At 46.1% G+C, this 22,599-nt stretch overlaps 1 protein-coding gene across 4 annotated transcripts in view; it reads left to right on the top strand.

Annotated features, from left to right (window-relative positions):
* Positions 1–22,599, top strand: part of JCAD (junctional cadherin 5 associated) — a 60,049-nt gene that overhangs the window by 11,673 nt on the left and 25,777 nt on the right. The window contains exon 1 of one of the 4 annotated variants that reach the window (XM_051802298.1): positions 19,659–19,753. The exons of 2 other annotated variants lie outside the window; for them this stretch is intronic. The gene's annotated coding sequence lies outside the window, so the exon portion shown is untranslated. Of the gene's footprint in view, positions 1–19,658; positions 19,754–22,599 lie in introns of those variants that run through there. One more of the 4 variants, XM_051802300.1, reaches the window with a different exon arrangement.

Raw genomic sequence — 22,599 nt, forward strand, 5'->3', positions numbered from 1 at the left:
TCTCATTTTATACTTTAAAAGAAAAATGAAAATGCTGGTGACAAATGGCCTCGTTTATCACATTTAATTGACTGACTGTTCTTTTAAGCCTCTGAAACACACATTTTGGGCCAAAGCACTGGAAAAAGAACATGCCATTTACCCTGGTCTCCTGCCAGGTCACATTAAAAAATGTTCAGGAGTTTTTTTCTAGACCAGTACATGGAGCAGGAGTGAGTGGGTGCACTCTCACCCTAGAATCCTTTCCACCTGGTTTCCACCAACTCCGGCAGTGTCAGCCCTTTCCCAAACAAGCAGCAGAAGTGGGGTTGCAGTGAAACTGTTATGGGAAGGGCAAAGCCATTTCAAAGTCGTATGTGAAAGGTATCAGTACTTCCTAGTTTGACTTAAGGAAGTGCCTAGAATGGACCCTGGGGGTCTCCCTTCATCCCAGAACTAACAACAGAAGTAACCAACATCTTCAGTGACAGCTTGGGCAAGGGGAAAATGAAACAATGAGCTTGTTTCAACTATGGCAGGTCTTATGCTGGCTGTAGGCTGCAGGAATGACAAAATGGAGGTAAGGATTGAAAATCCCAAAGATGCAGTTTGGGAGGGATGAATTCACACCTCTCCCCCGTGTCCCTGAGCCAGGCTGGGGCTGACTGCCCTGGGCTGCTGGTTGGCTCCAAGGGCCTGCAGATTGTGATGGGTCATGGGCTACCTGAGTACCTATAATGTCATACTGTTGCAAACAAAAAAACCCAAACACCATTTTGGAGTACATAAATAGAAATGCAGTAAGACATCTCCCTTCCCTCAGTTCAGCTCCTCTTTCTAGTGTGACACTGCACCTAAAGATTTTTTTATGGATGGAGATGTTATTCCTCAAGAGAGGTTTATACAGGTATGAGTGGGAAGGTAGGCTAAAGAAAATGAGTTTCTTTAAAAGAGAGATGTCTAAAGGGAGAAAAAATTGCTTTCAAGCACATAAGCTCACAAGCTGAGCAACAAGAAAATGAATAAACTGTCCTCTGTCTCTGCCGTAGATATCAGCCACATGTTAAATTTTCAGTAAGAGTCTGTACTGGGTCTGGCTGGGAGGGAGTTTAGAAAAATTTAAGACAGATTTAAGAAATGTTCCTAATAGTAAGTGTAGTAAAACACTGACATACTTTGTCTCGGGAGACTGTGGAGGTTCTGTTATTAAGGATTTTTAAGAACAGGTTATCCAGACATCTGTAAGGACTGACCTAGGCATGTGGTGGAAGGATGGACTGGAGCCAGCCAGAGTCCCTGGGGTCTGTTTGCATGACATTTTCATCACAGTAATGTGAACACAAGACTCTTCTTATAAAGTACTAAAAACACCACCCTGGTTTCTAAACAGCCCCCAGGAAAGGTGTCAGTCTCGACTTAGCCTAGCTACAGTTTGAAGATGGAAACCTTCTGACTCCTTTCCCCAACCCTCCCTTAGACAAACCTGTTCAAAAGGGCCAATGAACCTGCAATTCACAGAAATCTCTCCCTTCCTGTTCTCTGCTGGCCTGGGATCCCTGAGCTGGAAAGTACAGTGACAGGACCTTTGTCCCAAGATGCACCTGTGTCCCATGCCCTGGGAGAGTCATTCCCACATTCCTGCTCCTTCCCATGGCAACACATACAGGGCACCCCAAAGCCCAGTGCCACCCTCCAAGGCTGCTCACCCTCGAGGAGACCTGGTCCCTCTGCAGCCCCAGCCACCCCACACTGACCACCAGGGGACTCGGCTTTGCATCCAAAGTAAAAGATTGACACAAATCCTGCTGTCTCCATTAGCCACTCATCTAATCCCCATGATGTCAGCTGGTTTTCTGTGGCAGGATTTGGCCCACTGCGGAAGAGCTCTGGGTTTTATTCCCCTACCTCTGGCCAGCGGTGGCAGTAGGAGGCTGCACATGTGAGCCTGCAGTAGGAGCCTGCTCTGGTATTTTAGACACCCAACAAAATTCACTGCCAAGTTTTGTTCACCTAGGTGGGAAAATGCAACAGAAGGGTGTTTCCTGAAGAATGCAGAAGAATCCCACCATGCAGTTCCTCTTTAACTACACAGCACATACATATATATGTGTATGGCTTTGATTATACCTATGTGTATAAATATATATATATATTGCAATTATACTGTTGATATGTTTTCTACAAGCACAGTTTCTGTAGCTAAGACATGTTACACATGTGGCAGGGGGAGGAAAGGAAGAGAAGGAAGGAGAGGAAGCTGCCGCTGCACACAGTGGCTCTCCTCTAACCCCCATTTTTTACGCTGATGGAATGCACCCTGTGACTGTTTCTACTATTTAAGGAAAAAGGTTCCTATACAAAATCCTGTGGTTTTGAAGTGATCCTTTTATAGGCATAAAGAGATTTTTCCACATCCCTCTATTTGATTTCTTTTTTTTACTCAGACCTGGCTACTCCAATAGATATTTGCAGAATATCATGCACTGGAATCAGACACTTCATTCCTATTCTTGGTACTAGAGATCAAATATCCCACCAATTTACCAGATAAATCCATGGGGATGCAAACTGAAGTCAGTTTAGCTGTATGGCAGTGCAACAGAGTTGAATTTGGTCCCACACCCATCCCAAGGGATTTTGAGCTGGCAATGACCCATCACAGAATCGAACATGTTCTATGTCCTGCAGAGGATTCGCCTACTCCTGGGCTTATCAGTGGTGGTGAATATTAAAGGAATTTTTAATCTTATTGATTTGGAATAACTATATGTTAACCTTGAGTTAATAATGCAGGGTTTTAGGGGGCTTATCCTAAACAGAAGTTGGACGCAATGCACAGCCTGCACCTGGAACAGGACCTGAACACTCATCTCTCCTGTCCCAGAAGTGGGAGATGTGGCATTCACATCTGGTCAGGCCCAGAAAGCAGTGAGCACATCCAGCATCCTGGACAGTGGGTTGCTGGCAGCGATGTGAGACGGGGTGGTGATGTCTGGGGTGTGGTTGTGGGCTCTCCTGCAGGAAGACTTGTGCAGGCAGCACACATCATGTGCAGGGTCTTGGGTGGGAGACATACAGCACAAGGGCAGATGCTGAGCTTCTTGGTCCAGCTAAAATATTGGGATATGACAAAGCAAAGCAAAGCAAATCTTAGGGATTTCAAAGCAAGTCCACAGACACCTGAGAGTTCCCTGTCTCCCTCTTCAGGCAACAGCATCCTTGAGGGTATCTGGGCACAAGTGCTAAGCTGGGGATCTAAAAGCAGTGTTACACAGCTCAGTGCTTTGTAAGGACCAAAAAATCTTCAGTTTATTCTTCCAGACTATACAGTCATATACTGTGCTGGAGGTAGCTTTCTGCACAAAACTACACACCAAGGGATTTACAGAGCTCCAGTAGCCACTCAGTGCCAGATGTCTATTATCTCATCACATACACATGCTGCACAACGATGCTGGTGCTAATACTTTCCTTCACCACTGCAGAGACATGCCTGGTACCACCAGTTCGTGCTGACATAAATAACAACCTGTCCAAGCATCTCCTCTACAAGTGCTGGGGGAAGGGGGAAGAACGTATGTTCCAGATGGAAATGCAACCAGGGGTTGTGCCTTTGGTGGCTTTGAGTTATGTAATTTTATCTCAATGCAACCTGAGAGGGAGTGATTCCTCCACAAACTGCATTGTATTTGGCTGCTTACACTTACTTTTTTATGACTGTAGTGGGACTGGTAATAGGGACGATGAAAAAACTACTGCAAAGCAGCTGAGACCCCAGTATACTGTAAAAAATTAACCTGCTAGGTGGTTCCCCCTTGACAGATGAGGTATGTTCACTTATTCCTGCTTGAAAGTTATGTAAATCTCTGACTTCAGAGGAATAAATTTTGATTTACTCCCACACTGAATGAGTGGGCAATGCCGAAGCTGAATTTTGGATCAGTGGTGCAGATCTCAACTCTACAGGTTTTCAGGATTTTCAATTTGAAATCATCTTTTAACTGTATGTGAGGCCAGCACAGAAAATTATGTGATCCACTTCTGATTCCAACTCATCTAGCAGGAATGAGTAAGCCCAGGCTGAAGATATACTGACAGAATGGGGATGAAAAACTAAATGGTGCCTGCTCATAGAGGGACAAACTCGTAGCACCCTCCCAAATTGTGGGTGGTCTATTGTGCATTGCGCTAGTCAATGAGAACATTATACTCATACACGCAAACGTAATTTGAAAAACCATTATATAAACAAACAAAGATTGTATTGTAACCTCATCATTTGCACACACTGAGCCTTGGCCCTCCCTTCCTCTTGAGTACACAGTAGCCTCTTCAAAATCCTGAAATTTGATTTTAAAAAAAGAATGCAGTGGGCGTTAACTTAGCGTAGAAGTACACAAGACCATTGATGACTCTGTTTTCATCTACACAGAGCATAAGGCAACCAGATGATTTATTTTTATTGGCACTGCCGGCAGATAAGCTTCCACTATAATGAAGGAGAGAAGTGTGGGTTGGCCCAGTCTGTCAGTCAGAGCGTGCCCAGCAGAAAACCCAATTCAGTAATTACATCCTCCTTAAGGACATGCTGTGGAGGAAGGCTAGGATCCCTGCTTCTCCCATGGCACTCAGAAATAACCAGGAGTGCTCCAAGTCAACAAAGGACTCGGGTTGTTGTTGATTTTTGCAAATGCTGCGGCATGTCATGGGACATCACAGATATGCTACAACCGAATGAAAAATGTTCAAATTAAAATAACAACTAAACTCTGAGACTGAAAAATAGAAATTCTCTATAAATGTGCCACCAACCCCTTCCCAGACTTCAGCAGAGTGAAGGAAAGAGCAAGATGGTGCCTCTTCTCTTGGAGAGCTGCAGCCTGCAGAGGCTCACCAGCTCCCAGGGAAGCCCACTGGCTTCTCCCCCTCTCCCAGGCAGACATAGCTCCATGTGCCCCCTCCCTCAGTGGCTATCAAACCTGTTTGCAAATATCACGATCTGCCCCACCCTCCTCCTCAACTACACCTCCTGCATCACTTCACCTCCTGCCTGGGAGAGATACTGTGTTTATTCTCATTTTTCCCCTGCCTGCTTTAGCAAGGGTTTCTGGTGCACAGAGCTCACAGCAACAAACTTCCCTTTGACTATACCTCTCCTGGCTTCTACAAAACTAACACTTTGGGTTCACCTGGACTCTGGAATTAAGAGGAAAAACTTTTGATGGATATTCCCACTCTTGCCAAGTTATGGCTAATTTATCCAGATCCTACCCTTTCTTTGAAGGAGACCTTGACTATCACGCAAATTACACTTTTACCCTGTTCATCTGAGATCTCAAGTGGGAAAGGAATTTTTTTTATTAAAGACTGCTAGAGAATTCTATCAAGTAAAAAGACCATGAATACAAATGAATGATCAGGAAAGAATATTAAATGATATTAACAGCCCTGCAGAATTCCTCCATAGCTTTAAATTTCTGTGCTGTGAGTTTGTGTACCTCCACAGCAGTTGAGTAGTACTCACACTTCCTGGACAATAGCAGCATACTTTGAATTCACTTCTGCTTGGAAGCAAGGCAACTCTTCTGCAGCTTCAAGGCCAACAACAAAGACATCTCAAAGAAGAGCAAATCACAGTTCCATATACACATGCACATGCTTTCAGCAAGTCTGAAAGCATCTGCAGTGGGGAGCAGAGCTACTCAGACTTTTGAGATTTAGAAATGTTCTTCCCAAAACTAAAATTTTGTCACTGTTTTTTTAAAGCCGATTGTTGCAGGAAAATGTTGCTTTTGAACAAGTGTTCTGCAGTGTATTTAAAAAAGTTGTAAATTAAGTCTGCAATCTTTCAAAAACAAAATACCTTAAGAAATTTGAATGTCTTTTGTCCAGCTCTGGTACCAAGTGCATAACAATTCAAAAAATATCAAATGGTGTTCTTTATATTTGGGGTTTTTTCATCTCGCTTGTCCATCTCTTTTGTACCCCCAAAAGCTGGGTACCTCCTGCCTTTCCTGCATGCCTTACTGAATCATTTCACCTTAGTGGCCCCAGGACCTCAACACCAACATCACTCTAGTGCAACCTGCATTTTGGAGAGGGGTGAGCATCCCCCCATGCCTGCTATGCGGGGGGGGGAGCTGCACCCTGGACCACACAAGGGCCTTTATGGGACACTCCAGATCAGACGCCCGGATGAGTGTTGAGTCCAGGGATGCTCCTGTGCTCCTTCTCCTTCCTGTTTCTCAGCCAGAGCTTCGCAAAGGTCTGAGTTTCCTCTACCCAGCAGCTGGGCACGCTCAGTGCTTTCTGCTGCTGGCATTGCAGATCAGGCTTCAGAGGGCAATGAGCTTTCCTTGATGAAATCTCTTTGGAAACAGTAAAGATCTGAGGGCTCCCTCAGCCAGAAAATCAAATTTTGTTTACCTGAATGTCAGGTCATCTGGGATGGAGTTAATAAACAGATGGAGATGCATGGGGACAAATAGTGATGGAATGGCTTATGGGGCCTGTGAGGTCCCGGCAGGGTCTGGCCCTTTGAGCTGCCTCAGCACTGCCTTGTGTGCCCCACTGCCCTCCCAGCAGCCAGGACTCACCTGGGCAAAGGGCAGATGGTGCTGGGGACAGACCCAACTCGTCACATGTCCCAAACCCATGGGGATTTCATGGCCTTGAAACACCTCCCCCATCAGGACTGGGTGACAGTGGCCATCAGAGCCACATGCTGCCCAGTGCAGATGGAGAGACAGCACAACCTCACAAGCCTCCTCTCGTTGGGAAGTGCAGCTAAAACATCTAACTAGTTACTTGTACCTGTCAGTCAGTGGGCCAGGCCCCACTGCTGCTGGGCTTCCAGTTCTGGGGACAACAAAATGGACTGTCTTGTGATGCCAGGCTCATCCTGCCTGCATTCTTAACCACATAGCCAAAGTCCTTGTTTTTTTTTCATCCTCTGAAAATATCTGTAGAGGTGGAACAAAGTGGATTATGCAAGGAAATCTTCCTATATAGTAGTTCTGAATATGCTGAACTGCTTGAGGAGAGATTCCTGCTCTGTTTGCCCCCCTCTCCCCCCAGTGAATCCCACACATCATCTTTCCCTGGGCACATCCTGCCCAGTTTGGAGTCTGAGCACCCCATGCTGAGCTCAGAGTTTGTTTCCAACATGGGAGAAGAAGGCAAAACCCTCTATGAGCCGTGGGTTTGGCCTAGGACTGCTTGCACAGGCAGGGCTGTGCCCACACTGTCAGGAAGCTGTGCAGTGAGATACCTTGCTTTGGAAGAGGGGTCAGGGACAAAGAGGAAAAATGAAGAAAACTGCTGAAAATGTGACTTCTGGTTGCCATGGCTGTAATCCTTTTCATAGCATCACAACACTGCAGCTGAAAGAGAAGTCAGGGGCACTGCCATGGGGATTTCATGGTCTTCAGAGAACACCTGGGGTAATGGCAGGTGTTGCAAGGGACTCCTCTGGGCAGGCACAGGTTACAACAACGCTCCTTTCCACGAATGTTTTGGGGCCCTGGCATGCCTAGGTTTGGACTCCTGCTGCTGCCAAGGCATGAGTGCCCCCAAAGCAGGGACCCTACCACTGCGTCCTCTACCCCTCTCCTTTTGAGCATCACACCACAAAATGGATGCAGTGGGGAGGGACCTCTGGAGATCCTCTTGGGATTCAGGTCACCAGCCCTTACCCTGTTTGCCCATCTCCTTCTAGTCAAAAATGATATTATTCCCTTCAGCTGCCAGAGGCGGAAAAAAAATATGACTCAGATCTGATTTTGTATCACTGCAGTCAGATTTTCTGTGCTGTGCAGGGGAAACAATGAAAGGTGAAATCCCTGTAGGGAAGCATTTGCAAAATTCTGCGGGAAATTGGTATTACGGATAATTGTTTCCTGCTGAGGGGATCTAACAGAACTTTGCAGAAAAGCTGCCCTTTCCAGCAATATCCACTGCAGCATAGCCAGGCACAAGCATAAATATCTGTCTCTATCATAAATATGCTCTGCTGCACATTTTCCTCCTGCACCCGAAATTTAGTATTGGTTAATTCCACTGGGATTTCCTTTAAAAGAGACACCTTAGTGTAAATGATAAACCTGTTAAATTGCAAATGAGGTGAGATGGTGGGTGCTTTGCCCTCTGGAGCACCAAGGCTTTGATTCTTAATGGTATCTGTTGAGACTTACCTGTTGAAAATGTGCACGGAAAATTATTGACTATCGGAACAAAATCTCCCCTCCTAAGCAGGTTCATGGTGCCAGAAGGCACTTTTTTTTCACAGCATTTGGCTGAGCATAAAAAAAGATACTTACGAGCAGCTTATTTTTTGTATCTGGTTCCCACTATTTTGAGAGTATGTCCTTTATTTCTCCCTGTTGATGGTACCCCTTAAAATAAGTCAGTATTAGTAGAATATGACCATTAATGCGACTCTAGCTTTTACCATTGTATACAGTGATGGATATGCTTGTACATAGCCCCAAAAAAATCCTTTTATTTTCTCTAAGCCAAGACACCATTGTTGGGCTACTCTGAACTGCAACAGTGTTCACAGAGGATGGGAGAGTAGGTTCTCAGACACTCTCCTCTTCACTCTTCCACTGACCTTACCAAAGCAGACTGATGGCACTTGCTGGATCAGATACTGCTGTCCATTGAATGTAGCCCTCTTGCTCAGCTGTCTCTGACAGCTCTAAGTTTGAAGCAGCAGAAACTTTGACCAGACAAAAGAAAGCTTCTGCTTATAATTATCTGATAAAAAGAATAAAACCAAGAGCACTGTGACTGTTTTATTAATAGTGTGCTTTGCTGCTCCCAACCTTTGCAAAAGCTATGATTCTGGCTCTCCAAGAATATTACTACTTGGACCTATTTCATATGGATCATGAAGGATAAAGACATTCCTGAAAACTCACTTGCCAGCTCTGCTGCTCTACCAGCAGCAATAATTTGAGAAGGAATCATGGTCCCTTTGAGATATGGATCACAGCCTGGCTGGAGGATGGGGTCCAGCCAGACACACGTGCGTGGACAGATCTACAGGAGATTCACTTTCTGTTCCACAGTAGTCCTCATCTTCCCTCTTCTGCTGTTCTGCAGTTTTCCTGCTGAGGACACATGTAGGCAGAAAAGACATCAAACCTCATCTTTGAAATCATTTCAGAAACATGCCTCCACATTGGGCTCTGCTCCTGATTGTGGGAAGAGGCGCCAACGGCAGAAGGCTGGAGCAGGAAGTGGTTCAGATCTCATGTTTTCCTTACATGTCTCAGTAATAGCTTTATGAAGAACTAGAGCATTTTTGCAGAACTGAAGAGTGCTGATGGCATCTGGTTTAACATGATAAACCGTGCTCCTCATCCTAAATTTTCTGACTGTCAACTCAGCTCATCTGTTAGGTGGGTATAGTGACTCCCTGACATCATCAGGAGTGAATGTGTTACATCGATCAAGCCTTTTACAGTCCAGCTTGGAATTAGGTAAACTGCAGTAACTGAAGGGCTTAATGAGGAAAACAGCTTGTGCATGTAGAGCCCTACCTGAGACATGTATTTGAAAACTGCAAGTGTCTGTCACACGGAGCCCTAACCGCTTTATCAGATGAGAGGAGAGACCTGGCAAAGCTTAATGGTCTCATGGCAAGACACGTGGACGTGGTTGAAAAGATGTCTGTCAGAGCACCCAAACATGGTCAGGCTGCATGCGCTTCCTTGGAAGTAATTGCTTTTTCAGGAGCAGGGTGAATAAGCTGCAGTAGAAGAGCAACTATGCTCTCTCTCACTCCCTGTAAGTCACTGGAGTTTGATCACTAGATTTCTGTAACTAAAAATAGTTACAGAAGTTACATTTTTGAGCTCTATCTTGAGGAAAGAGGCACATGGACAGATATGGTCTGCAATACAGTAGAAGTTATTGGAGGAATTTTATACCTTGTTAGGAACGCCTTTAAGTTTTTCTTGCAAAGATTTATTGACAGGTGGGAGTATGAGTGGATTTAAGCATGGCATGCCATGACCCATCCAGCTTCCACACATGCAGGAGATGCCAGACCTCAATTCAGCATTCCTTGTCAGGCCATCAGTAGCAAGGGCAGTGGAAGAGAGATCATCCATCTGCTGTGAAGGATATGTCAATCACTTCTATTCTGGACCCCTGCTAGGGAGCAGAAGGAGAGTGCTACATGGGGGAAAACATACTCAAGCCAGGCTAGTGGCAGCCTCTTCCCTCATCAGCATGAAGTCACCTTTGTGCCGTGCTCTTCATGACTCTCTAGCTGTGAAGAGTCAGTCAGCACCACCCTCCTCCATGGTGGCTATACCAAGGGGGAGGACCAGCATCAGCCACAGTCTGAGCAAGAGCAGCTGTGGTTGCTGAATGCAGAGCTTAGGGCACAACCACAGAGCATCTGAGTGATCCCAAACACAGCTACCTCATCTCCAGGGCTGGACGGCCAAGACACAGGAGGCAGGCTCTGGTGGCCAAGCTCAGTCAAGATGGCAGCACCCGGAGTCAACCCATTGCAGAAGCCCGGGAGATACAGGGAAGGGGCATACGAAAGGGGGAACCTAAGTCCTTAGGCAGCTGTGAATCGCTGTCTTGGATTTAGGCACCTAAGTGCTTTTTTGGACCTCATCCCAAATACTTCATTGAGTGAGTGTTGCATTAACAACAACCCAGTCAGAGGATAAGCAGCAACAGAAATGCTCCAAGCTGCTCTTTGAATGCATCCTAGAATGTGAACAAATGATTACTGCAGAAACAGCTGTACTGGGTTATGGTGTCATTGCCCCAAGCTGTTTCCTTCATCACTTGTACAAGGAAACACCCTTCAGCAGAACTTTCCTCACTGGCTTCACTGCAAAACCATCAGCCTAGTGAAGTCCAGGAATCTATCCAGGCTAGTAGCACTGACTTGGTGTTCTTGGTGTTGAAATGGGTGTGCAGCTCCCACTATCCATGCATCTGACCCTGTTAAAGAGGGAGGTGGCTCTTGACAGGTAGAGGAGGACAGCCTCTTAAAGCAGTATTGTTATTTTTGTAGGGATTGTTTGTCTCTATTATTGAATATGGCAACTTATAAGGACCTGAGCCATGCAATGAGCTTTGCAACTCACTCTTCATCTTCCCTTCTGAGATGTGTCAAGTACCTACATGGTTAGTGGTGCTGCTCATGACCACTAGGTTTATGTTAAATAGAAGGAGAACAGAGGCTCTTCTAGAAATGAAGGGAATAAAAAGATATGGCTGTGTGTGCCATTTTTCACTTTAGGCAAGTACTGACTTTGGAGGATACATGTTCAGGTGAACGCTGCCTGCAGGGCACAACAAAAGGGAGAGCTGAAGTAAGAAGGCTCAGTTCTATTTTAACTTTCTCCTTGGAGTGGATGCAGCTTGACTTCTCTGATGTAGTCTGCCTGGCTGTAAGTTGCACGTACAGAGGAGGGTTTAATCTCCTTTCAAACAGCCATTCATTCGAAGGCTGGCTGGATGCTTTTCTCCCAGAGCACTCCAAAAGAGCTCGTACAAAGGACCTCCTTCTAGGTTCAGGTCTTTGTCAGATGAAGGGAAATCTTGTGAGGTTTCATTCCATCTACACAGAGGGGTGTGGGACCCCCAGAATATCGACTTGCCTGCGGGAGTGACTGGGTTTGGGCACACTGGCAATGCGATTAAAGAGTGTGTGGGGTGTAAATGTCCCACAGCACCCTGGTCTTTTAAACAGCCTGTCTCCTAAGGGGAGCCTGCATGATGCTTCTGTATCACAGTGCTGCAATATGCCCAAACATCAGGGGTGAAGCTTGAGCCAGGGGAAGAAAGGATGTGATAAATTAAGGCTTCAATGGTGCCTGTTTCTGATCTGAAGTACAGAAAATATAGTGTAAATATAGTGTACAGGTGTAAATTCCACTAATGAGTCTAGAAGCCCTCTAGTGAATTGGGGGCTGTATAAATTGTGCAGAAAATGATCACAGAACTAAACCACTTAGTAAAACACACATGGATGCCTTTTGATTAATCTGAATGAGGCTCTGGTTATAAAAAATCTTCTATTATTTTGGTGCTTGGTTCCATTTTCTCTCTGATCCTGGACAGGAGAGAAATGGAAGAATTCAGCTTGACGAGGAAAGCTTTTTGATATGAGAGTTTGAACTTCTCTGCCTTCCAAGCAAGATTTCTTTGTAGTATCAGTATCAACTTCTAAAAGATAATTAATAGATGTCAATGACTTTCAAATCCAAATACAGTCCCTACAGACCTGCAAACCTTTAAGGTGCAGGCTGAGATTCTGCTGTTGGTGCTGCAATCCTTTGCACAGTTACTGTAACTTAAAAAGTTATTGAGCAAAACTGTGTTTCTGTAATGCTGTTCCGTAAGTTCTTGGTAAAAGTACTTTCCAAAAAAAGTGTCTCCTATCTCTCCAAAAAGCAATCCCAGTGGAGAGCAGGTAAGAAATAGGGATGACATCAGCATCTGCAGAAGTGCATACCCTGCTGTAAAAGAATAAGAGAGCAAATGAGAGTTAAATTCAAGACTAAAATATACATACACAAGGCAAGTTTATTACTGTGGGGCTAAAATATATCCCCACTCACTCCTGTAAACCTGTCTACCAGCAAGTGGAAGGAAAGCAGCTTGGCAAGGTGACTCTGTACGACAGGGATGCTCTGCACAACTGTATTTTTCATTTTCTGGTTTCCCGCATGAAGCAGAGGTGGGTCTGTACCACCCCCACAGATAACAGCACACTCCCTGTGTGATTTCATAGTATAGTCAGGCATTTGGAGAAGATTTTTCTATGAGGAATGGATTTGAGTCATAATCCTTTGACCCCGTGGCCCATTCGAGACGGCCGTGACATGTCACTGCTCCCTGATAACGATTCTCCATGCCGCCTCTGCCTGCTCCCGTGGCGGTGAGCTGCTTTGGGGTGGGTGCACGTCCCTGGCCTCCCTCCAGAGCTCTGGGATCTGTGCAATCTCCAGTGTCAAGATGTGTTTGGATACGGAAAGCCACGACACTCTGTTATATATCAGATAGATAACAGGAGCATCCCCTCGCCTGAGGAGACAGATGCCTGGTGCTGGGTGTTGAGCGGCCAAGGGCCCGTCCATCTGCGGGCTTTCTGCCTGCTCTTTAACCCTAGATGACAGTCACATCTTCAAGAGGCTGTTCTTTGGAAGATAAACATAGCTTTTCTGGTTCAAAAATTACAAGTCATTCTCCCATTTTTTTTTTCTGTAACTGAGAAAGACTGTAATTTCAGCTTTTCGGGTGAGGCTCTTTGTGGGAACGCACTGACATGAAGGGGTCTTGCAAACTCTTGTTGAACTTTTTGAGTGCTCCCATTACAAACAAGCCTTTCTTCACTCTCTGCCCTTGCTACTGTGCTCAACTTCTTTTATGAAAAACCCAAACAACCTACTATAGATAGCTTTCTCCCCTTTATCTCATAAAAGCAGCTTATATAGATCCACAGGAGGGAGGCAGTATGTCAGAAAGGACAGTGCCGCCTTTTGAAAGCTAAGATTTTGAAATTTATGTTACCACAGCTAAATGCTGAAATTGGTGAGTTAAATAGTTGTTAATTCAGTCCTTATGAAACTAATATGGAACTATGACACAAAGCATTAATAAAAAGAGCCTTTTTATTGTGTATTAAAACATACTATTTCAGGGATGTCCTCCCTTCCCCAGTGTGAACCTGCACTCCCCAGGGAAGGGCTTGCTGCAGAGGCTCCATCATGAGTGGTACCCAAAGCCATTCTGCTCAAAGCATAGCAAGTGCTGGGGGAAGGACAGTCACTCAAAGGCATTTATCTTCTGCCTTCTGAAGGCAAGCAGGAGGACTACCATACCAATAGCTGGCCCACAGGCTAGAGCCACAGATCTGACTGCCCCTCCTGCTGCATGCCTTTGTCTGGCTGCCCACAGGTCCCTCAGCACTGCTGTGCCTCTCTATAGGGCAGTGACTTCGGCTGAAGGAAGGGGGTAACATGCTCTTCTGCCATCAGTATATATTTTTGTTTGTTCCTAATAAACCTCAGGGCTTCAGTTACATCTTGCAGCAGTGATTTTCACAGCCCAGATGTATCAGTGTAAATAAGTAAGGATCCTTGCCATCTTCCAGATAATTGTTTATGCATATATGTTCAGGAAAGGCAGGGGACTTTCCCAAATGACCTCTACAGTTTCTACATTACTTCACATACTTATCACCCTGCTACTTGTGCTTCTCCTCCCCCAGGTTCTCTGCTATTTCAGACTCTATTCTCCCAGATAAAGACCTGCTCAGCACCCATTATGCATTTGCAAGTTAAATTATATTACTATGTTTGCAGCTGTTTAGAAAATGAAATTGCTTTTTTTTCCCCCAAAAGTAAATTTGAAATTAGTTTCATGAAAAACAAAACCAAAAAAATTTTAGCTAATGCCTATGGGTAACCTGAGTTTTCTCTCAGTCTTCACTGTAACTCAAACAGGTCAACATCTGAACCTGACACAGTAAATCTGGAGTCACAGCGGGATGGTGCTGAGCTGTAGCTAGACAGGTGATCGGAGGACAGGATGGATCCCACTGCTTGGGTCTTGACTAGACCTACACTGGACATCAAACATGACCCAGTGGGCTGCTGAGTGTTGGCCTGGAGCTGCTGAGCACGCACAAGTAATGGTGAAGTGGGTATTTCCCCGAAGATTATCAACACCTTGTGGTAACATATGAGACCTGATCAAACACTGATTTTCTTTTAGCTTATTTGAAGTCTGTTTCCCACCAGCACTAGTCCATGCAGTGATGCTAATGGCATCCACAGCTTTTGCTAATATCTTAGAGAAATCAAGCTAAAACCTTGTTTGTGCTTTCCCAGCTGCACACCTCTTAGCCATGACCCCACTTCCCAGTGTCTGTGAGACTTCGCTCCTTAGAGAGCGAAGGTCACATCGCTCACAGGAGCAACGATGTGGCAGTCACAGCCCAGCCTCCATAGGCAGCTTTGTGGAGGTGAATGGAGCTGCTGTTACATCTGCATTGTACCATTTGTGTACCCTTGTATGTAATGCATCAAATCTATATTACTTCATTAAGCGAAGGTAGGGATTAGCCTTCTCTAGAGTAGTAAGCATTCGAATTTTAAACTAAGAAAAATAGGATAGATCCAACATCAATACGCTTTGTTACTGCGTAACTATTCTCCTTTCATCTTCCCCTACCTTTGGGGATGACTCTCTCTCTCCCCTCGACACCTTGCTGGGAGGCCAGCTGGAGCTTCTAACCCTTCTCAAGAACTTTTCAGCTGAACGACTGTACAAATATTTTGTTCAGGAAACTCTCCTGAAAAACAAGGCTTAACTGTTCTGTTTCTCAGCTGGGTGACAGGGGTAATTACTGTGATAACTTCCCATTTCTCTTGGGTGTTATGATGAGAAACTCATTAGTTATTTGCTGAGTACCCTGAGCCAAGTCCTTGAATGAAAGAGCTGTAAGGATTATTTTAACAATATTTAGCACTTCAAAAGTTTTGGAAGCACTACCTAATTTTCCCAAATGTAAACCAGCTAAATCTGCAAGGTAATTTGTGTGCCACACCTCTTAGTCTTTTCAGCAGTCTTCACAATGTTCAGGAACTCACACGGTATGGGTGTATGCTTCCTCTGTGCTAACTATTCTTTTATTTTTTAGCTTTTTCTCCCCATTTTTCCCTCCCTCCATCACACTTTCATAGGTCATACTTTAGGACTCTAAGGTGTATCTAACAGACACGATAGCTGAGTCCTCACATTTAAAGGAATATACTCTCCATCAGTGCACTCCTTCTCCTCCCCAGCAGCATGTGGCCCAACACCTCGCACAGACACTGACTGCTGTGAATTAAATCATCTTTGCAGAATGGTCACCACTCGACATCGTAAACTATTTCCCTCCATTCAATACACACCCACCCCATCTGCTTCTTTGGGATGCTTAGGAAGCAATAAAGCAGTTCGAGAAAAGAATCCTCAAATACCAAGTCAAAATACAGTGAAAGAAGCACCAAAGAACTGGCAAATGAAAACATCCCTTTTCCATGGCAATGCTTAGTGTTTCCCTTGATGCAGCAATAAAATATCCGAAGCTTCTCTGTTCCAAGCTAAAAAGAGGTGCCAATTATATAAACAGGTGATTACTGTCAGAATGGGCAATGTGAATGTTTTCTCGCAAAAAGGTAATAGCTGTTTTGTTTATGACTAACATCTGTTCTAAGTAAGTTTAATATATCATGGCTGTAACATGCCATATAGGATGGACAAGAGGAAAAAATAAGCAGGGGTTTAATAGCACATCTGTGGCTAGTTAGTTATGGTAAACTTCAGGTATGTGGTGATTTCAGCATATGTTCCTAAATATTTTCCCAGCAACTGGATCTAAGACAAAACCTGTTACAGTCTTTTGGGGAATAATTAATGCACCTAGTCACTTCAAACCACACCAAATTATGAAGAAATCTGCTTGATTTCACTGTAAAAAGCACTGATGAATGATCACCTCCAGAAATGAGACTCCAAGCCTGCAAAAAGTTTGGTAGAAATAGCAGGAAAGCTCTGGCCCTGAGCAGCAACACTAATGATGGGACATAAAACACAAACAGAGGACTCCCAATCAGGGAGGTTTTGAGGCCAGAGAGAATTATAAAGACATAAAACAGCAATAACTTGCACCGAGCAGAGCAGGACTTCCCATTCACTTGTCACAGTGATGACACGCTGCAATGCTGTTGCTGAAGAGCTGGCTGGCATGCAGCATGTCTCTGTGTTTTTCCTTTTCCCTTCCCTGTGCATTAATTCATCTGTATTTCCCCCCCTGGCCTGTCTTGCTTGTGTTTGTGTGTTTCTGTTTTCCACGATTTCTGTCCCTAATGGCCAGTTGCAGGCGCTGGTCTTCGTGTCCCAAGGAGCCGAGTCCTGGCGTTCCCTGCTTGCCTGGGCATGTGGACCTGCTCTACCATGTCCCACAGGATGCTGATCTGGACCTGACCGCTGTGACACAGGGGATGCCTCTACTGCTTGCTGGGTTCATGCAGCCCCACTGTGCTCCTGTTCAGATACCCACCTTAGCTGCACAAAGACACTGTTGGCTTTTGATCTGTGGTTTCTTTGCACTTCTCTTCTGTTACCCCATGATGACGCTCTGCCCCTTCACACTGATTTTCACCCATGTCAAGGGTCCTACATGGCAGGACAGTGCCTGTAGTGCTCTTTTCTCTTACACAAACTCCATCTGTATGCTTCTCACGCAGCCACATTTAGTTCTTTCAGCCTTTTTGAGGCTGAAACTCTAAACTCAAGAATGTCTGACTGTGGTCCCCTTCTCTGGAAAGAGCCAGGAGAGAGATATCTCTCGGTGGCCTCAGGACTGTAGGCTTTGCAGGGGAGCAATGCTCCATCAGTTGTGCACATTGACTCAAAAAGCAGAATTGCATTCCTGCCTGCTCTGCTTTCCTGCATCTTTACCCTTCTCCTGGCAGTCACAATCTGCATTGCAGTACAACCTGAGACTACATCCCCACTGATCCAAGCACTGAGCAAAGGCAGAGTGAAGCAACATCTGCCCAAAGAGTTTGCTCTCTAACAGGCAGAGGGCAAGATGCAGCAGAAGCAAAGGGAGTCCCTGAAAGCTCTGCTGACACTGAGGAGCATAGCCCTCAGACTTCCCACAGACTAACAGCTCCATGTGTTACACCATGCCCTCTGGGCAATCCCACTTGGACATGAATTGGGGCTGGCAGCCATCATTGGTCCTTAATTGTGAATCCAGCCCGAGACATCCCTGATGTTGCCTCAAAAATCATGTTTGCTTTCTGGTGCCCAGCTATGGAGCTATGTTCAGCTCAGATTTTCAGGTTTTCCTCTGTAACAGGAGAGCTAGAAGCACGGGCATTGTTTTCTTCTTTTAGGAGCTTTTGCTCTGTTTTTCAGCTTAAGGCCCTTTGACTTCGCTCAGGGGAAATCTTCACTGACTGCAGGACTCCAGACTAATCTGCAGAAGTGCCTCCTTCCAAGGGCTGCACCTCCCTTTGCAGTCCACAAAGTGTTCTCAGAAGAGATGTAACAAAAATTAGCCCCAGGTGCAGAGAGGCAGACCCAAGGTGTGTTGTCCTCTGTGCTTTTATCATGTTCTCCACAGGCTGTGACCTCCTGAAGATTTAAAGATGTCTCTTCCCTTCACCTTGATATTATCAGTAAATGATCCAATTTCTTTCACTAAAGTGGTAGGTCCAGCCTGTCCCCCCCACCTCTTTCCATCCCCTAAAGCCAGCACAGCAGCTTTCCCAACAGGGAATCATGAGCTCCAGGAGCAAGGACCTGCTCTGTGTGATGCATCATGAGTATGCAACTTGGAGCAAAAGCTTTTGGCTCAGGAAGAAGGGATGTAAACAGGACTGTCTCCTACAACCAAGGAGAGCAAACAGCTCAGAGCTGCAGCCATGCAGATGAGAAAATCATCCTGGAAATTTTTTCATACAACACAGTGGAGACAGGTATTTGAAAAACTCAGAACTCCCAATTTGCCTGTTGGAGCCAAGATATTTAAATAATAAACCGTAACTTGTGTCAGCATGGCTTCCTTGATGGAAACTTTTGCTATCGTCACGCCCACATGAAGCTGCTCTGTGACAAGACCTAAACTTTCTGCTGATTGACTGTGTCAGCTACTAGGCTTTACCATTGGAAAACGTGGGTGTTTTCCAGCCAGCAAAGCCACGAAGAACTCCACATGTATCCTTCGGGACAGGGTGTAAGGGGTCTTGCTGAAGGTCCCACTGCTGCTGGTGGCATTGTCCTTGGTGGCTACATCATGTGTCAGCAGCTGCAGGCTCAGATCCTCACTGTTGGAAGACAAAAGGAGATGTCCGTAGAAAAGCAGGTCAATGACAATTACTCCCAGAGCCCTGCAAAACCAGGGCACCAGGAAACCTGTATGTAGTTCTAGGCTCTCCCACAGACTTCTCCTATGACCTTGGACTCATCGTGTAACTTTACTGCCCTTGTTTTCTCACTATTAACTAGAACACATATTGAATAGGACTCAATTTATGAACATGCGTAAAGCGCTTTGATAGCCTGGGGTAAAAGTCAATTAAGACATGGTGAGCAACTGATGGGCCCAAGCAATTACTGAAGTAAATGATTCACAAACACACTCTTTTTGAGAATGTCATTAAACCAAAACAGATCTGCATATTATTCACCTGTTTCTAGAGGCTGAATAAATTATGGGGAGGGGAGAGGTGGGGAAGCAGGCAAGAAGCAATGCTTCAAAAATGCTTGAAAACCATGTTGAGGACAAGCCCTTTGGGTGCACATCTGGGCCCCAGCAGGAACACCAAGTTTTGGAGGGGTCTCTTGTCCCTCTCCATCCTTGATGGATCCCTTCTGCAGATTTTCCTTGTGCTGAGAAAGTTGATGCCGCTCATCTCAGATGAGCCGTGGGCTGAGCTCAGCTGCGGACAGAGAAGGGGCAGGAGGTGCCCGTCCAACTTTCGGGAGAAGACAACCCACCCCGCACAGCCCCCCCCGCGGCGCTGCCCGCAGAGCCGCCCGGGCGGGCCGGGCCGGGCCGGGCCGGGCCGGGCGGGCGGGGGCGCGGGGGGCGGGCGGTGCGTCCAGCCCGTCCCGCCCGGTCCCGCCCGGTCCCGCCCCGCCGCGGGCTCGGCGCCTCCCGGCTGCCGTGGCCGCTCAGCGCGGCGGCCCCCGCCGCCACCCCAGGGTCTGAGGGCGGCCGCCCGGAGAGGTGAGTCCGAGCAGGTCGGGGAGGGGGCGGTGGGCGGCTGGAGGAGGCGGGGAGGGGGAGGACGGCGGCGCTCGGAGGTGTCCCGGGGCGGGCGGCGATGCGCGGCAGCGGGGGGCACATCCCTCGGGTTCCCATCGCTTTGCACCTGCTCGTTCTTCTCTTTCCCCCGCGACCCCCGTCTCTCTGCCGACATCCCCCCGGGAGCTCGCCCTGAGCAGAGAGGTTCCAGGGAAGTTAGTCGGTGCCGCTCGCTGGAGCCGCTCCCTTCCATTTACCGCTGTGGTCCCCTGCGCCCGGGACCGGGGCACCGGCTGCGGTTTGGGGCCGGCTCCCACCGACCCGCCAGGATGTGGCATCAGGGTCTGAAACAAGTGCCTCCCCTCCTGGTGTTTATCCGTACTCCGATATTTACACAGCAGTCAGAGGGATCTTTGGGGGTTTTCCCTTTTTGGTGGTTGTTTTAAAGCATGTTCTTTTGCAAAGGAGACAAAACCCCAGCTGTTCTGTCAGAAGGAGATCTGCGCTGTTATGTCATTTCATAATTGCCTCAGAATTGCAAATTATGGCCTTAGTCTGCCACTGGATCTGTGCCAAAGGACTCTTGCATCTATTAAGGATGGTGGTGTTTGTTTTGTTTCTTTCCCTTTCTTTTTTATTTGGTCTAGAGTTGAGAATAATAGCTTTTTAATGGCATGGACCTTACATGTTAAGTTACTTCAGCCTATGTCTTTAAGTGAATTTACGATGTAACTGTTCTAAGTAGTCAGTCTGATCCACACAATCAAGCCATTAAATATTGGCTAGTGACAATGAGAATTGTGTCCTGCTGAAAAGTATTCAAATGCACTTCTTTGCGTGAGCTGAAGCAGTTTCTCATTGTTACTTCAGAAGTTCCGATTCTGCCGAGAAATGCTGTTGCTGTTTGTGGGTAACAGACACATGGAAAATAGCAACCTTTTAGCTTCAAACTAAGGAATATCAGATTAATGACAGAGAAGGGCTCTGCAGTTCAGAGATGCAGCCACTGCAAGAGCCTTAATTTGTGCCAGCACTTGGTTTGTAATCACAGAGGCTAGATCTGCTGTACCCTACTATCCTCTTGCAGTTCTACCACTCACTGTGGTACCACTTGGAGGAAAAAAGTGTGGTCCTGCCAGCTATTCCTTTTTCCAAGGATGCTGAAGGCAGCAGGAGTCTGGAGGAAGCTGAAGCAAACTGCTGCTGTGGGGTAGAGAAGCTAGGCGTGGTTGTGCCACTCAAGGCAGGATAGTCTCCTAAGCTGTGCCGTTGGGGCATATTAGAATATCAGCTAAAATACCTATTTAGTCTCTCGTTTTGAAGGCTAGGCCCTTCTGCATCCTCTCTTCCTATGATGATGCTCAGTATTTCTTCATGCTGCAACATACATTTGCTAGCTCTTGGAAAAGATTGATCTTTCAGGGTCTGCCAGCCTGTGTGTATCGAGTGGCATGTTACAGTGCTATATTGTTCTTTAGATGGATAATTTCACTGGCCTCTTATGACCTAAAAAGCACACAGAAAATAAACAAGGGCATATTGTTCAGTGGGAAGGATGCAGAAAGTTCTTCTGCCTTAGCCGTTACTTAGGGAAACATTACTTTTAAGTGTTTCTCCTGATTGTCAGAGAAATGACATGGCACATGTGAGCTTGTTTTTTGCCAAGCAAATTCTGTTTGGAAGGTGAGGCATTTCTGAACTTCTTGGTCACTTTGGAACTAGTTACGAGTGCATAGCAAAGTCCTGCCCAAATCTTCCCTTCTAATTAATTTGGCCAGAGGCCATCTTAATTAACCTTGAGGGAGTTCAGGGGTGGGAGAGCTTGGTATGAAACAATTGTTCTCTTGTAATTTGCTGTTCACAATGTGTTGACCAATCCACGGGCTGCATCTCTAAAATCCTCTGGGTCTCTTGCTGAAGCCATTACATCAGTTTATTTGTTTTTCAACAGATGTTGTTTTCTACTTCTTGAGTGGAAAGGGTTATCTCACCTTCTGCAACCTTGCTATTGTGCTTTGTTTCAAGAGCCAGTGGACTTGGTCTTGCTGGGGAAACTTACTCACCAGTTCCAGCTATGAAGGAAGGAGCTGGTCAGCCTTCCAGCAGACGTGATGAGATTGTTAAGGTCTCTATGTGAACTGATGGCATCTTTTCGCATCTGCCTAGAAATAACCCTCAGTTCTGGTATTGGCAGTGCCTGCAGGGAACAAAAAGCAGCAGCAGCCTCTTTGCCTAAGAGTATTACAGTTAGGATATTAATAGAACTTGTCAGCCATAACTTAGACCATCTCAAATGGTGGGGCAAGGGAAGGCATTCTGAAATCTCAGCTAGTTGAGAAAAAGACAAAAGTTAAAGGCTGGGTTCTGCTTTTTGGAAGTGCTGAGGGGGCCCTGCAAGTCACCAAGAACGTGATGAAGGGGGAAGAATGAACAGCTCGTTTCTGAAATTTCAGGGTGGTCTGTCTTCCCCGATTGTGATGATGGCTGCTCACCTTGTTGGTCCAGGGGACTTATCTGTGCTCAGCAGCTGGGTCACCTTTCACCAGCCTGGGCTTACCTTACTGGTGGGGCAGCCCTGCCCAGCATGCACAGTGCCTCGACAGCACAGCGCCGCTTGTGTGTAGGCTTCTCAAATATCTGTCTTATTTTTTTTTATGCTAATGCATAAAAATGCTATTTTGGCATTTATTTTCTGGTAGAGCAAGGGGTTGGGGAGAAATCCTGCAGAGACTACTAGTCAGGACACACAGATCCAAGAAAGAAAGATCAAAGGCGTCTTAATACAGGAAGAAGCAGAGGGTCAATCCAGAAGAGAGGGCATTTGATTA

This window comes from Manacus candei, unplaced genomic scaffold, assembly GCF_025592945.1.
Source record: "Manacus candei isolate 608988 ecotype Guabito, Panama unplaced genomic scaffold, ASM2559294v1 h1tg000056l, whole genome shotgun sequence".
NCBI lineage: Eukaryota > Metazoa > Chordata > Aves > Passeriformes > Pipridae > Manacus > Manacus candei.